Genomic DNA, 8,415 nt, shown 5'->3' with positions numbered 1-8,415 from the left:
TGGCATGTATGGAGCTTGGAAGTCAGCACTTCCTTCTAACAAGTAAAAAGCTGAACAAACTGAAAAATTAATGACTTTTCTTTGTTCTGTCAGAAAAGTGAGGCCACAGGGCAAACTCCTGCCCCCAAATTAGAAACACAGACAGCAAAGACAGAGAGCCACAACTCACCGTAGTGGAAACTTCCACAGGAACCAGTGCCAGGGTAAATCTGAACTGTAATTCAAGGATTACTGCAAGTCTGCGGGTTAAAAGCTCCAGGGACACTCAGTCCATGGAGGCTCCCATACTTCTGGGGCGGGGAAGAGGGGCTTGAACAGGTTCGAACAGGGAGTATCAGAGAAATATCCCCTCACATTTATGGCAGGTGGAGGGGAAAATGAACCATTTTGAAATATACAAGAATGTTCTATTTTTCTTCATTAGGGCTGTATTCAGAGAAAGTATTTTATGAGTACCTAAACTATCAGGGTTTTATCAGAGCCTAGCCAATCTGGAAGAAGGAAAATACCCAACTTCAGCCCTCTCTAGCTTCCATCTGTGAGAAGGGAAATACTCAATTCCAGTCCCCCAGAGTCATCCTGTCCCACCTTAGTGGGGGAAGAGTCCTGAGAAGCACCTTTGAAGTGCCACAGGCAGCCACAGGTATACTCAAAGACTAAGACCAAACCAAGGACTGTAGGACGTCGCCCCTCCTCTCACACCTTACCACTACATCATTAAAGGCCTGCTTATTCCACTTTTTAAACATAGTACAGCAGGTACGACTACTGAGAAAAAATTACCAAACATACTAAAAGGCAAAAACACAGTTTGAAGAGACAGTAAACATCAGCACCACACTCAGGTACAGCTAGGATGCTGGAACTATCAGACCAGAAATCTAAAATCCTAGTATTGATATGTTAGGAGCTCTATTGGATAAAGCAGATAACATGTAAGAACAGACAGGCAATGTAAGCAGAGAGAGGGAAATTCTAAGAAGGAATAAAAAAAATACTAGAGATCAAAAACATTGTAAGAGAAATGAATGAGACCTTTGATGAGCTCATCAGTAGTCTGGACACGGCTGAGGAAAGAATCTCTGAGCTTAAAGATGCATCAATAGAAACTGCCCAAATGGAAAAGCAAAGAGAAAAAAGACTGAAGAAAATGGAGCAGAATATCCAAGAACTGTGGGACAACTATGAAAGGGGGCACACATGTGATAGGAATACCAGAGGAGGAAAACAAAAGAAATACTTGAAGCAATAATAACTAAAAATTTCCTCCAGTTAGCATCAGATACCAAACCATAGATTCGGGAAACTCTGCAAACACCAGGCAGGATTAATGCCCCTAAAACTATATCTAGACATATCATATTCAAAGTACAAAAAATCAGTAATAAAGAAAAAAATCTTTTAAGAAAACAGAGGAAAAAACACCTTACCTATAGAAGAGCAAAAATTAAAATAACATGCAACGTCTCCTCAGTGCTCAAGGGAGGAGAATAGAGTGAGATGTTTACAGTGTTGAAGGAAGAAAACCACCAACCGAGAATGCTGTACCCTGTGAAATTATCTCAGAAGTGAAGGAGAAATACAGACTTTCCATTAGACAAAAAAATAATAATAACAAAGTGAGGAAATTTATTATCATAGACTTTCTTTGTAAGAAGAATTAATAGAAATTCTTCAGAGAGAAGGAAAATCATACAGGTCAGAAACTTGGATTTACATAAAGAGGGGAAGAGCACTGTAGAAAGAATAAGTGAAGGTAAAATAAACACTTTAATTTTTCTTATTCTTAATTTGTTCAAAATATCAATTATGTCAATGTATTCAATTATATATAATGTTTAAGTGAAATAAATGACAGCAATGATATAGTGGACAAAAGGGAGAAGTTAAGAATGTTTTGTAATAATAGGGTATTTTCACTACTCCTGAAGCTGGATAGTGTTATTTGAAGTGGACTTGGGCTAATTACAAATAGACATTGCAAACTATAGGGCAATCATTTTGAAAAGATTGGAAAAAAAAAGAATTATTGCTGATATGCAAAGAAATGAGAGAAAATGGAATCATATACATGTAAAATTCTCAATTAAAACCAAAAAAGGCAAGAAAAGAGTGGAAGGCAAAAAATATAGTCTATTAGAAAAGAACGAACTGACTCCCTCTTTCACCCCTAACTGTCCTAACCCTGTTACCTTGGGCGTGGAGAACTAATTTTTCTGTTGCAGGCTGGTTGGTTTTAACGATTGATTTTATTGAGGTAAAATTTACATACCCATTTTAAGAATACCGTTTAATATGGTTTGCTTTGTTTTCTTAGTTCAATGAGTTTTTACAAGCATACACCCCCAAGTAACTGCCAGCACAATTAATGTGTAGAATATTTCCATCACCTCAACAAGTTCCCTCATATTCTGTGCCATCAATCCCCAGCCCCCTCCCCAGGAAAATGTTGATTTGCTTTCTCTGCCCTTGTAAGATTAGTTTTGCCTGTTGAAGAATTTCATATAAACAGAAATATGTGATATGGAATTTTTTTGCATCTGGCTTCTTTTACTTAACATAATGCTTTTAAAATATATTCATGTTGTGACATGCATTAGTAATTCATTCCTTTTTAATGTTGATTAGTATACCATGTATGGACACACCATTTTGTTTCTCTACTCTCCTGCTAATGGATGTTGAGATTGTTTCCAACTTCGGGCTATTAGGAATAAAGTTGCTATGAAAATTTGAATACACTTTTTGTGTGGACACTTTCTTTCTCTTGAGTTAGAATACTGACAGTGAAATTGTAAGGTTGTATGGTAAATTTATGTTTAACCTTACTTTACAAAAAAGGTGCCAACACTCTTTTCCAATGCAGCTATGCCATCTTATAGTCCCATCAACAGTGATGGTGGCTCTAATTATTTTATGTCCTTGCCACATCTGATAGTGTCAGTCTTTTTTATTTTCACCATTCTAAACGATACTGAGAGGTAGTCTCCCAACACGGTTTTAATTTACATTTCCCTGGTGACTAATGATGTTGAGTCTTGTTCATTTGATTATTAGTCATTTATCTATCTATTATGAAATGCCTATTTAAATCTTTTGCCCAGTTTTAGAAGTTGGGCTAACGCCCACGTGAAAGAAAGTATAAGTATAGTTAGTGAGGGGTAGAGGGGTAGGGAGGGTTATTGAAAGGATCTCACCTAATGTGCACAATGTGAGGGTGTTCAGCACACCCCCTGGGTGATGGGCTTACCTGCAATTTGAACTTTATCTCAAAAATAAAAACAATGTAACCTAAACATTTGTACTGCCGTATCAATCTGAAATAATAAAAAAGAAGTTAGGTTATTTGTCTTCTGTTACTGAGTTACAAGAACTTTGTCAAAGATATATATTATATGGTAATGTTTTCTCACAATCCATGAATTCTCATTTTCTTAATGTGTCCTTTGAATATTTTAACTTAATTTTTAAAATTTTTTATTTTGTGAGATGGGTTGGCTTTTTTGTAAAGTGGATAGGCTCTTCCTGATAGGAACCATACGGCTATTGCAAGGTAAAATGGGAGAACAAAGACTTCTAGTCTATAAGGGTAGAGAAATGTGGGGAGGAATTTGGAGGATCCTGCAAAGGAAACAAAATTAGGTGGGCAGCCCTAAAGGACAGACCCTGAGCTAGGCAGAGGAAGGGACAACAGTAACAGGACTGTCACAGTCTGAATACTCTTCAGTCTGTGGGAGGTTAGAGGTAAAACCCGGAGGACATCCCTGGGAGCAGGTTGAGAAGCAGGATCAGAGGTCTCTGGTCTCCCTGCCTATCTCTGGGAGGAGTTCCGTATTTTCACGTGCCACCCCGGGTTGCTCTGAATCTCATAGTACCAGAGGTTTAGGTCAGCTCATTTCTTCGGCACAGAGACCCCTGTGGTCCTCTGGTAAGGATGCTGATGGACACTCAAACTTCTGCAGCATTTTTTTTTCAGCCTACTGAAAAAAATTGCCAACCAACCAGCATTTATAAAAGAATGCAACCAACCAGCTCATGCAAGCGCTATAATAAGGCCGTGGAATATGCGTGAGTATTATCCCTGTTTCTCATGTAGGAAAACCGAGTTACTCACCCAGTGATTAAGGAATCTGGCCAAGGTCATGTGACTAGTAAGTAGAGGAGCCAGGATTTGAATCTATACAATGTGGATTCTTGGCCATAACCACTCTGCTTTGCTGTATCTGTCCAAGTTGGAGTACTGGTAAGCATCAGGCCAGTAGGCTGAAAAAAAAAATGCTGCAGAAGTTTGAGTGTCCATAGGCATCCTGACCAGAAGACCATGGGGGTTTCCACGCCGATGAAATGAGCTGACCTAAACCTCTGGTGCTATGAGATTCAGAGCAACCTGGGGTGGCATGTGAAAATACGGAACTCCTCCCAGAGACAGGCAGGGAGACCAGAGGCCTCTGATCCTGCTTCTCGACCTGCTCCCAGGGATGTTCTTGGGAGGGTTACCTCTAAATTCCCACAGTCTCAAGACTACTCAGCCCTGCTAGGGACCACCCTCCCCCTAGACACTGGCTTTCCCTATCTCCTATCTCTGGCTCCACTTCTAGCTGTTTAATGCCATTTTGGTCCTTGGATCCTGTTTGTCCCCAGTTCAGAGGGACCTCCGTGAGGGCTCACCACAGGCTATAGTCTGGGGGAAAGTGTATAGGGCAGGTTCTGTGTGTCTATTTCTGTAGGTTCAGTAGCTGGCCTCTCTTTCGAAAGATGTGAAAACAGGACATGTAGTGAACATATTTCAAAATACCACTATAAGAGACAAATCTGTCTTATCTCTTAATATTTTAAGCCATGGGAAAAGCCTATACATTTTTAGATTATTCTTTCAGAGTGTCAGGATAGTTTTTTTTTTTTTTTTTGAGACAGAGCTTCAAGCTATCCTCCTGGGTAGAGTGCCATGGCATCACTGCTCACAGCAACCTCCAACTCTTGGGCTCAAGCGATTCTCTTGCCTCTGCCTCCCAAATAGCTGGGACTACAGGCACCTGCCACAACACCCGGCTGTTTTTTGGTTGCAGCCATCATTGTTGTTTGGTGAGCCTGGGCTGGATTCAAACCTGCCAGCTCAGGTGTATGTGGCTGGCGCCTTAGCCGCTTGAGCCACAGGCGCCAAGCCAGTATCTGGTTTTTAAGAGACGAAATAGCTATCCCTAAGCATTTGCAGGTAAATAGTTGGCAATAATAGATGGAAGACTAAATGCTGCTCTCTCTAAAGATCCAGGGTAAAACAAAACAAAACAAACAAATAAGCAGGCAAACAAAACCCCTCTCAAGAGGTCTAAGGCCTATAGGGCTCAAAGTGAGAGTGATGAGCTACTGAAAATATTAATGAAGACAGGGGTTCAATAAGATTTGAAGCTAAGATGAACGTTTAATTGTACTCCCCTTTGGTGAAGTTCAAGTGAGACCCCTAGGCCACAATATCCCACATGTTTTTAGAAAATTTATCCTTAAAGGAAGATCTTTAATTTTCAAACCTGGATAACTTTTTTATATAATAGTTTTGAACTGCGTTCTTTTCATTAGATGGTCTTTACGTGACTGAGTGTTGAGCCACTTAAGCCTCACTTTCCTGAATATGATGCAAAATGTATTCTTACATCAAATTAGGAAGAGCCAGCTTTTGAACTATGGTAATAGTCACCTCTGGCTTTTCTTGTGATGTGGTTGAGCATGGAGCAATTAAGGCAAGCTAAAGGGAGCAGGTTGAAAGGGTCAAGAATCTGCAGCTAGATGTTCCCATTGGGCACTTGGCTTGTGGAACCCAGAGAGGATATTTGTGAGTGATGGGGGTGGTTCCCAGTGAATGGTTGGCCTCTAGGACACACATGTCCCTGTGTGCAAAGTCACATATCTTTCAGCTTAATTTACTCACACCACACCAACATCCCAACTTTCCAGAGCAGGGCTGGAATGTATTGGCCAGAAGTGTGACTGACATAAAACATGATAGAATATGATATCAGCTATGCAGGTGCATTCCATTATTCATCTACAGTACAAACATCCCATTTTTGCTTTTATTCAGAATAATGACTAAAAGCAGAGACAAATTCTGGGTATTATATTTTGCTCAGAAGAGCCTGCAAAGAATGGCAGTAGTCCTCCTCAGTGATAGCACACAGGACAGAGCTGGCACTGTCTGGAGGCAAGGGCAGGATTCACTGGTGCTGTGAGGGCTGGGGGCCAGGCAAGGTTATCAACACAGAGACCCAGCAAAGACACTCATGTCTCTATGACACAGGGACCAGCAGCCAGACAGTTCCTCGAAGCTCCTGAGGCCCCCTAGTTTTTCCCTGTCTTAGAGCCAAGAAAAACATGCAGATGGGAGTCAGAGAACCACAGGCATGGGGGTGGGGGTGGGGCCCAGGGTGGCAGGGAGCCCGGCAGGTGCCCACGTGCTCCAGGTCAAATGGTCAACACAATGGACTTCCTACTTACTGAGGCACACTCATCTTCATTAGCTTGGCTTCTAGCTGCTTCGAATGATGTTTGTTTATATTTAGTTTTCTTACTAATGAGGGTGAGAGGAGGCTTTCCAAGATATTAGCCAATCCAAGAACTTGATTGTGAAGAATCGAGATGCGAGGGTGTGCAGTGGGAGGAGGAGTTAAGGAGACCCACCTGGACTGCCACAGGCCTGTGACACCTGCTAAAAGACTGTCTTTTTGATATTGTCATCTACAAAGCTTGCCTGTGGAAAATGTCTGGATGCCAACAAAGTTAGGAGCTGCCCCTCCTGGGAGATCACCTCCTCACACTAAGGCTATGACTACTGAAGCCTTTTGCCAGCATTGGCCCAGCCTCAGTGATGGGGATGGCCGAAGCCAGCCATGCTGCATTAAGGAACCCCCACAAGCCTAGATGTTCCCAAATCTGCAGGAGGGGGTGCAAAGAAGCCAAAGATTTGGTAGTGGTTCTTCTGGAGCCCTCCAATGTGGGAAGAGACTAGAGGGGTCTGATGCCAGGAAAATGCAGGGTGCATACTACCATCAGCAGGGCTTCCAGAAAGAAATCCCACATCTTCACAGCATTGAAAAAAGCTTACAAACCGATAGACAAAAATAATATAAGGAGATACTGCCTCCTCCAGGAGGTAGAGCTTTGTGCAAATAGAGATAGACTCCCATCTAGCAGACACAGCACATGTGGGGCAGACAGACACCTTTGACCTGGGAACCCAGATAATGGGGCTCTGTTCATGGTCCTTCATAGCCTGGCCTCAATTATCCTTCTGGTTTCCTCTCCTACTGTGTTATTCCATGTCATGGGGCTGTGGAACAGCCTGCCACAGCTCTGCCAGGCCACCAGCTAAGCAAGCCTTGTCCCAGTCAGCACCCCCTTCCCTCCCTTCCCTTCTCTACCTGGTCAAACAATCCTGTGTTCTTTCCTTTCCTGGTAATTTTTAAGCCTCTTTTCTTCTTCTTCTCCTTCTCCCCCTCTTCCTCCTCCTTCTTCCTTTTTTTTTTTTTTTTTTGACAGAGTGGTAGAATGCCGTGGTGTCATAGCTCACAGCAACCTCAGACTCGAGCTCAAGCAATTCTCTTGCCTCAGCCTCCCAAGTACCTGGGACTACAGGTGCCCACCACAATGCCTGCTATTTTTAGAGACAGGGTCTGGCTCTAGCTCAGGCTGGTCTCAAACCTGTAAGCTCAGGCAATCTACCCACCTTGGCCTCCCAGAGTGCTTACAGACGTGAGCCACCATGCCCAGCCACTCTTTTCTTCTTAACTTTTTTAAAAAAATAGAAATATACCATTTTGATACATAGAGGCTCACAAGAATGAAAATAGTGTCTGAAAAAGGAAACTAGATTACCTACCTCCACCTACAGAACTGGGGGAAGGCTGAGGGCCAGCAGTGTGAGTTTCTCCCCTCACTTAGCCCAGTGGGAAGGTATGATGAATAGAACCAGTCTAAAAATGGCTGATGTTGCCTTAGGGGCCTGAAAAGAACAGGGGTCCTTAAAGACCCAGCCACCCCTTCTACATGCTTAGGAAAGGCACATTTCCAAAGCTACTAAGCAAGCACTTCTGTTTCAGGATTTTGTCATTGTCTGCATGAAGGTATCTCTTCTCCCTGAAGTGGTGCCCTTCATGGTTGGAGACTAAGACCGGAGAGGGGTGGGCAGCTCAGCAGCGCCCAGAAGCACTCGCCCAGCTCAGTTGCCCTGGGCTCAGAGCCCTTGTTTCTTTGTTTCTGTCTAGTTTGGGGGATATTTATTATATTCAATATGTTCTTTATACAAATATAAGGAGAAATAACCTCCTCCTGACCCCTGTGCTTCTGGCTTCTCTTTCTTGGTTTTTTCCTCTGCTATGACTCCTTTCTTCTCTTTTGGATCTTTGTTTTTTTTGTTTTTTTTTT

The 8,415-nt window shown here is 42.4% G+C and overlaps 1 pseudogene; it reads right to left on the bottom strand.

Moving 5' to 3' along the window:
• Nucleotides 1-8,251: 8,251 nt before the first annotated feature.
• Nucleotides 8,252-8,415, bottom strand: part of LOC100948480 — a 1,726-nt pseudogene continuing 1,562 nt past the window's right edge.

This window comes from Otolemur garnettii, unplaced genomic scaffold (genome assembly GCF_000181295.1).
Source record: "Otolemur garnettii isolate 467f Iridium unplaced genomic scaffold, OtoGar3 scaffold00011, whole genome shotgun sequence".
NCBI lineage: Eukaryota > Metazoa > Chordata > Mammalia > Primates > Galagidae > Otolemur > Otolemur garnettii.
Note: the sequence above shows the minus strand (reverse complement) of the source record. Positions and strands in the feature narration are given on the sequence as shown.